At 42.2% G+C, this 8,410-nt stretch overlaps 1 long non-coding RNA gene across 1 annotated transcript; it reads left to right on the top strand.

Annotated features, from left to right (window-relative positions):
* Positions 1 to 7,489: 7,489 nt before the first annotated feature.
* Positions 7,490 to 8,149, top strand: LOC120930314. Its single transcript, XR_005747700.1, has 3 exons — positions 7,490 to 7,626; positions 7,834 to 7,973; positions 8,062 to 8,149. It is a non-coding gene; the product is annotated as an uncharacterized LOC120930314 (long non-coding RNA).
* Positions 8,150 to 8,410: the final 261 nt, after the last annotated feature.

Here is an 8,410-nt window from a genome sequence, read left to right as displayed (position 1 = left end):
CTGTGTTCCCTAGGTGTGTTCTAACTGTAGGGGGAATGGGCTACCAGGAACACTGTTCCCAATCACTGTTTACATAGGCAGTTCTCCGTTCTGCCTGTGTACAAGGCGACATTGAGTCCATCCGACCCACGGCATCCAGTCCGCCGCATGCAATTTCGTCTGCGAAAGCTGCGTACAGGTACAGAAATTTGTGCAGGAGAGCCGACCTGCCTCAGTATATCTGCATGAGCAGGTCGGCTAGTGGTTAATGACATTTTTCATTTTTATTGTTTCACATTAAGCATCATTAACCACTTTCCGCCCACCTCATTGTGGATTGACGTCCGCAATGTGGCTCAGTTATTCTGACTGGGTGTCATATGACGTCCAGCAGGATAAGTCGATCGCGCGTACCTCCAGGATCGTGGTAAAGAGCGTGATGTAGGCTCTTTACCACGCGATTCGCTGTGACCAATCACAGCTGATCACAGCGGTAACCAGAAAGTGACTGTAATCGGTTTTCCTTGGTTCGTGCTGACAGGAAGAGCAGATCGGTAGCAATCCTGTCAGAGGAGGGGGGTGTGCGCTGATAATCAGCACATTTATTATCACTGCATCCCCCATCAGAGGTGGCCACCACAATGCCAATTAGTGCCCAGCAAAATTCCAATCAGTGCCCACCAAAATGACAATCCGTGCCCATCAAAGTGCCAATCAGTGTCCATCAGTAATGACTGTCAGTACCTCCTCATCAGTGTTGTCCATCAGTGCTATGTATTTGTGCCCATCTGTGCCATCTATTAGTGCCTATCAGTGCAACCCATAAGTGTCCATCAGTGCTGCCTATCAGTGCCCAGTGCTGCATATCAGTGCCGCCTATTGGTGCCCATCAGTGCTGCATATCAGTGTCGCCTATCATTGCTCATCAATTCTACATATTATTGCCTCCTCATCAGTGCCACCTTATCAGTGCCACATCATCAGTGCATGTTAGTGCACCCTCATCAGTGCCAGTCAGTGAAGGAGAAAACTATTTTTTTATAACACAGAAACAAAGGATAACTTTTTGGGCAAAAAATAAAAACCCCAGTGGTGATCAAATATCACCAAAAGAAAGCTCTTTTTGTTGGAAGAAAATAATACATTTTTTGTTTGGGTACAGTGTTACATGATCATGATCAAATTGTGACAGCACTAAAAGCTAAATGTCCTGGGCAGGAAGGGGGGAAAGTGCATTGTATTGAAGTGGTTAAAACTACTGCCCCTTTAAAAATTATCTTTTTTTTAAAAAGATTGCAATGATACATGTTCCCCAGGGCATTACCAGGGCCAATAACTTCAAGTTGAGGTCCCATAGACTTCAATGGGGTTTGGAGTTTGGGTCAGAACTTTTGCAAGGTTCGAGAGTTCTAGCGCAAACCGAACCAGGGGGCCCAACTCTACCTATAAGCAGCATAAGCTATGATTGCCAGTTGCACAGTAGGACCTAAATTTTAATATTACGGGACTTGTGTATAATGATGTAAAATCAACATTTTGTCTTCCTCCAAAAGGTGGTGTAAATAGTGAATTTTATTATGATAATGCAAGTTCTTTTGGAGTTTTAGAGTTTTTTTTACTGCAGAAACTATTGTATTAATTAGGAATTTCATAAATTTGCTAACAAAATTTTAAACTGTCAAACTGTTATGCCGCGTACACTCGATTATTTTTCGGCATGAAAAAAAACAACGTTTTTAAAAACATCATTTAAAATGATCGTGTGTGGGTTACACATCATTTTTCGGCTTCTGTAAAACGAAAACATTTTTTTTCGAACATGCTGCATTTTTTAATGTCGTTTTAAAAAATGTTGTTTTTCGGGTTGTAAAAAATGATCGTGTGTGGGCTAAAACGACGTTTTAAACCCGCGCATGCTCAGAAGCAAGTAATGAGACGGGAGCGCTCGTTCTGGTAAAACTACCGTTCATAATGGAGTAAGCACATTCATCACGCTGTAACAGACAGAAAAGCGCGAATCGTCTTTTACTAACACGGAATCAGCTAAAGCAGACCAAAGGCGAATAGAACTTCCCCTTTAGAGTGCCGTCGTACGTGTTGTACGTCACCGCGCTTTGTTCATCATTTTTTAAAAATGATGGTGTGTGGGCAACGCCGTTTTTAATGATGAAGTTGGAAAAACTTCGTTTTTTTTCATGCCGAAAAATGATCTTGTGTACGCGGCACACATGTTAAATTCAAGGGCAGCCTTTGTTTTAAACAAATGACCACTATATTAAAAAATGGTTTTATTTTACAGACCCCCCCCATCTCTGTGGTGTATAAAACACCCCTTGGGGTGAATTCCTGGTATTTTCTGTCTTCCCACCAGGGCCGTTCAAAGACATTTGGGGGCCCCAAGCAAAAAAAAAAGTGACATTTCAAGTTGAGAAGCGGGGGGGGGGGGGTGTTTTGGCGTCTTACCTCTATCCTCCGCCCCGCCTCACTGCATCGCTGCGTCCTCCTGCAGTCCGGTCGGCCGTGTACCATAACCGTGCGGTACAGGAGATTCAGTTTGCTGTTCCCGGGGCCGGAAAAAGGAAGGAACACTCAGTGTGTGCACTTCCTGTCAGTCCGGCCGGGAACAGGAACCGGATTCTCCTGTACCGCGCGGTTATGGTACACGGCCGACCGGACTGCAGGAGGATGCAGCGGTGCGGCAAGGGCCCTTGTTGCTGGGGCCCCTGGCCAGCTCGGGGGCCCCAGGCAAATGCTTGCTTTGCCTGTCTGGTTCCGACGGGCCTGCTTCCCACAATGTAGCACGTAGTGTATGCTCTGTAGTGAACATAACACCAGTACTACAGAGGCTGTAAATGCTGATCAACTGTAGGCTGAGACAGTGTGGGCAGCCAGAAGTCTCCATCTGATTTATGTTATTCTGTTTGGGATTATGATTAAGTTGTGGTAGGGTTCATATGGGGCAGCTTGTGGAAACTTCAATTACTATTAAAAAAACTTGGGGTAGCCATTATTTTTACCCCTACTTGGCTTAGCTTTACTGGAAAAAAAAATTTGTGACTCCATATTTATTGTTTAAAGCAACACTGTAATTTTATTAATGTAATTTCCTGCAATGATCGTTATCTCTTTAACACACTGGTATGTCCCTATTGTGTGCAATGCACATTCATCCCAACAGGAAGGAAGCCCACAGTGCACTCCTTGCCCACAATGGGGATTTTTTGGGGGAAGCCTGTAATTTATGGTTGCAGCTCAATGTAGATCCACTTAAGTCCTAATGTCTGCTGTGTGTTAGGTAGTCACCTTCAAGGCCGAGGTATCTCTTTACAAACCATCTTACGGAGAAATGGAGGAAGCAAGCAAAGAAATGAAGATAGTTTTTCTATGAATGAGGAGGAGGGAGAGACAGGTGAGGCCAGAGCTCACTCATGAGCATCCAAGTCACCCAATCAACAGTGAAAGAAGGCAGGAAAACGAATGACGTTGGGGAGTGAGTTGGAGTGGGACCCCACTTTCTATCATGAGCATTGATGTGGAGTGGTTCCAGAGATCACTGTTGGTTGTGTGATTCCCTAAAGCCATCTGAAGAGAGGGAAAGAAAATCATATCAATTACCACTAGCCAAGTGGGGAAGCGCTTGAATTGTGTGGAGGGTTTGGGGGTGCAGGTAGGCTACCGAGGGGGACCAGACAGCCTGGCTGGGCAAAGAGGAGGGAGAGAAAGGCCTTTTTCCTGAAGAGCTAGAATGGGCAGATACTCTAGTGCCCCACCTGTCATTTGGTCACACATTGAAAAGAGATGATAATAGGTCAGGGTTAGATACAAAGGTTAGGTACAAATCAATGTATGACACTTGACTAGAGCGGTACTAATGTTGTATACCCTTCCACATGAATGGTTACATCCGATCAGACCCAGGGCACAAGTACTTAGGGGTTGCTTTACTAAAATTGTAGAGTGCAAAATCTGGGCACCTCTGCAAAGAAACCAATCAGCTTCCATTTTTTTTTTGTCAAAACTAAAACTGAAAAGCATCCAGTGTGTATGTTGCCATAGCCTAGAGTTGTGCCATGTCCAGGACTTTTCTTGAGAATTTTGCATTTAGGTCCAAGGGTTAATATTAAAGAGGTCCTATCAGGATTGCTTGTCACAGCTGAGTCAGTGCCAGCTGAGGCCAAAAACTGAACTGCATATTTCAGATGAGGTATTACCAATGATTTGTTCAGGAACAAAATACTGTACGCTTTAGAAACTGCAGTCTGGCATTGCATTGCATAAGTCTATGAACACCTAACTTCTTCTAGTTGTTCTACTCCTAGAATGTATGATTATGATGCATGCATGTTTAACCTACCCTGATAAGTTCTCTTGAATTAAAAAAAAAAAACAAATCTGTTTGGAAAAGCTTTAAATATACTGTATATATATACATATATATATATATATATATATATACACACATGCATATTATATATATATATACATATACCGGTATATATTTTTTTACTGTATATATAATATATGTATTTCTCCAATAGAAAAGGGATTCTTCTCATTAGATGTTTCATATGTTGCATCTTCTTTTCAGGGCTTTTGGTCTGTGGCAATTCCATTCTGCAGTTAGAGCAAGTTTCACTTATTACCACAGTTGATCCTATCTGCATTATTCTGTGAATAATCTTGAATGCAAAAAAGCTTTCTTATCACTAGAATGGTGTTTGAAACAATCTGCCGAATGGCTTAAAAACTCATTTCCTAACAACGCATATTAAAATGGATTACAGAAATGGATTTATGCTAGAAGCTTTACCATTTACTCTTGGATAACTGTATTCTACTGCTAATTATTTCTGCATATACATATACCAATGAAATGTGTATGAGCACATTCAACTGTATCAAAAATAGGAAACACTGTAATTAGATTTTTTCTAAATGAAATACCAACTTTTTTTACTTTGAGTTGCTTCTAGACTTAAAAATCAAAATTATATGTAATAAAATTATTTCAAATATTTTGCCTTAATATAAACCCTAGACAGGGTTGCCATCGTCAAAAATATCAGAAGTACCAGAGATACAGACAGCTGAAGATATATGCAGTTATCAACTCTTCCTGTATTATGAGTTGGACCCTGTTCTCTACACCTCTCTAGCTTCCATATTGGTCAACAATAACTTACATCAAAGCACTAAAAGGGAGGTCTAAACTTGAGATTTACATATAGCTTTACCCATATTATTGTCCACCTTTTTTTGGCAGGTTTACGTTAACGAAAAGCCTACTTATAATGAAAGTTTTCTAGAAACAGGACGATGTTTTTACCTAAAAGCATTCTACTTCTTAGGCCTCGTACACACGACCGAACATGTCCGCTGAAACTGGTCCGTCGGACCAGTTTCAGCAGACATGTTCGGTCGTGTGTAGGGCCGACCGGACAATTTTCCGGCCGACCGGACAGGTTTCCAGCAGACAACTGTTTCTTAGCATGCTAAGAAACATGTCCGCCGGACATGTCCGCTGGCCCGAGAACCTGCGCATCGCGTCAAAGTGATTCAACGCATGCATGGAAGCATTGAACTTCCGGGTTCGTGCACGTCGCCGCGTCATCGACGATGTCACGTCGCCGCGACATCACAGCGTCGTCACCGCGTATTCTGTCCGTGCGGAATTTGGTCTGATGGTGTGTACAGCTATCAGACCAAATGATCCCAGCGGACATGTCCGATGAAAACGGTCCGCGGATCGTTTTCATCGGACATGTTGGGTCGTCTGTACGAGGCCTTAGTTTACCAATGAAGCATTGCAAGTACTGTTGCACTAATTTAAAGCAGAGATTTACACACATTCTTAACAAAATATTATCCACACCAGTGCATTGCACTGATATGCAAATGAGCAAAAAAAATGTTTTTATTTGGTGTCTTAATTACCGTATTTTAGCTGTATATTTGGGCACTTCCTGTCTTCTACTCCCGCGGGAGTAGGCGTGTCTATTGACTTTCACCGGCGCCACACTGTCTCCTGGGAGCTGTCTCAGGCTTCCCAGGAGATCATGGTTTGGTTGACATCACAACGGGTCGGTAACTTTCAACGACGCCGCCTGTTGCGATGGCAACCCTGATGTTTACGGTGCTGCTCGCAGTAAAGACCGAGCATGCGCAGGATCGAGCGGTGTATGCTGCTCCCAGCATTAACTGCATCAAGGAAATGAGTGCTTGTGGGCTTCATAGTTTTTTTTTTTTTTGCACATAGGTTTTCTTTACAGTAAGTACAGTAGTTTCTTTACAAGCTAAAACACAGTTTTTTTATTGTCCTTGCATGCCCCATTCGGATCTACAGCAACTGAACTTCCAAGTGCACTTTCAGTGCAATTTCAAGTGCACTTTGCATTTGTAGTTTGTACTTGTAGTGCAAAATGGATTTGCCTTTTGTAAATAACCTCCAGTGTCCCTTTTTTCTTAACCACTTCCTTACCGGACCTATTCTGGCACTCCTCTCCTACATGCAAAAAAACATATTTTTTTTGCTAGAAAATTACTCAGAACCCCCCAAACACTATATATGTTTTTTTAGCATTAAATGGCAGTCATTTAAACTTTTTATCTTGCAGGGTATTTGCGCAACAATTTTTCAAATGCCTTTTTTTGGGGGAATTAAAAAATAATAAAACAAAGTGGATGTAAACCCGAATTCTAATTTTTTTTTTTATGTCACGATGTAGAGTATAAGATTTCCTATCATCTGTGCCCAGTCTTGCCACACAGAGTTAATCCAGCTCTGAGCAATCCTCTTTTATTGTTCAGTGAAATAAAACGGATTTACAGAGAAAAACCTTAGTCCGTTCCGCCCCCTTGCTGTGAGTGACAGGTTATTTACATATCTCATGCACTAGCTTGAGACAGGCATTATTTTTTTATTCCCACCCCCACTCCTTTTCTGGTCCCACCAATGTCTAAACTGTTTCTAACAATATACTCATAGAGGGATTGAGAGGTGTATTTTACCATTGGGCAGTTTGCAAAGTACTTTTTGCAGTCCATGATAGATTCAATCATGGCTTTATTATACATTATACTTTGACTCTCATGACATACTCATATACACATGTGTACATATATAGATATGTTTTTACCTCGATCTACCCTCTCCTGTTCCTAGCACTTTGTTCCACACGTCAAGGTCTGTGTAGTGTGCGTATGGAATTCTGGGCAGCTTGCTCGGCTGTCCCCTGGGAGCTGCGATGCGATTTTGAGCGCTCCTCCCTCTCCCACCTGCTCCCTTCCTCTCCATTTGATATGGAGGGAGGTGGTGGGTCTAGGCGGGTGCTCCTTATCGCATCGGCGCCACGTTACTGCTTGGTATGTGCGAGAATACACTTTGGATGTCGCACCGTATGAGCAGGTTTTTCTTTCCATCTAGGCTGATATTGGGTGGATGACTGGGCCTGTGTGGGTGGATCCACTCGTTCAGGCACAGAAGCCTCTCCTTCCCTGCCACACCCACGTGACGCTGGGCGGGACACATTGGTTCAGCTGGGAGCATTTAAATTCCCCTCACTTGGTGTCTAGCTGTCTCTCTGGCAACACCTTCATATGCAAGCTCTCACTTATGTTTGGCTCCTTTCTTCCATGTTATCTAACAAGGTAAATTTCTATATGCTTCACTCTATACCTCCAACACTTTATTCATAATCTATCCTTATGGTGTCTCTATCATCCCCTTTCCCCTTTTTTCATCCACCTTCATACTCGGTGCTTGCGCAGTACTTTCATCTGACTTGGGGTATGGGCTTTCTCACACTTCATAATAATATTATACATTTATTATATACCATTGATCTCAATCCACAGAAGTGTCGGCCCATTGCCTTTCGCATTCACACATTGGGGAAATCCACAGTGCTCGCTGTCTGTCCATGTGTCCCTACCTCAGCTCCCATTCCGGACAATTTTAACGGCCTTGGTCCTGCACTCACATCTATACAGTTGACGTGAGTATTTATAGGATTAATTATCTTGTTCTGTGTATTTATATTATTCTACTACAAAATGATATCATATGGTTATGTCTTTTTATAGATCACCATTGCATTCGCCCCTGAAGAGTTGGTATATCCCAATGAAACGCGTCGGGCATATATAGATGCATGATGTTGATACAGATGATTTTATGCTTTGTATAGTGTTTTAATCCTAGATTCTCATCATACTATCAAGCACCTCCAGTGGTTCATGTTGTGCAGGACTTGTTTTTATTTCACGATATGCCAAATATTATGATGTTACGCATATGTAATTTGTAACATGTTCATGCGATTTTGTGGATGCAATTTTTGTCATTCAGTATGCTTGATATTATATCACAAAGGCATAATAAAAAATGCTCCTTGCTAAGACTGCTCTTTGTCATACACTTCTCATTGCAAGT

This window comes from Rana temporaria, chromosome 3, assembly GCF_905171775.1.
Source record: "Rana temporaria chromosome 3, aRanTem1.1, whole genome shotgun sequence".
Lineage (NCBI taxonomy): Eukaryota > Metazoa > Chordata > Amphibia > Anura > Ranidae > Rana > Rana temporaria.
The sequence above is the reverse complement of the archived record's forward strand: the minus strand, read 5'-3'. Positions and strand labels throughout refer to the sequence as shown.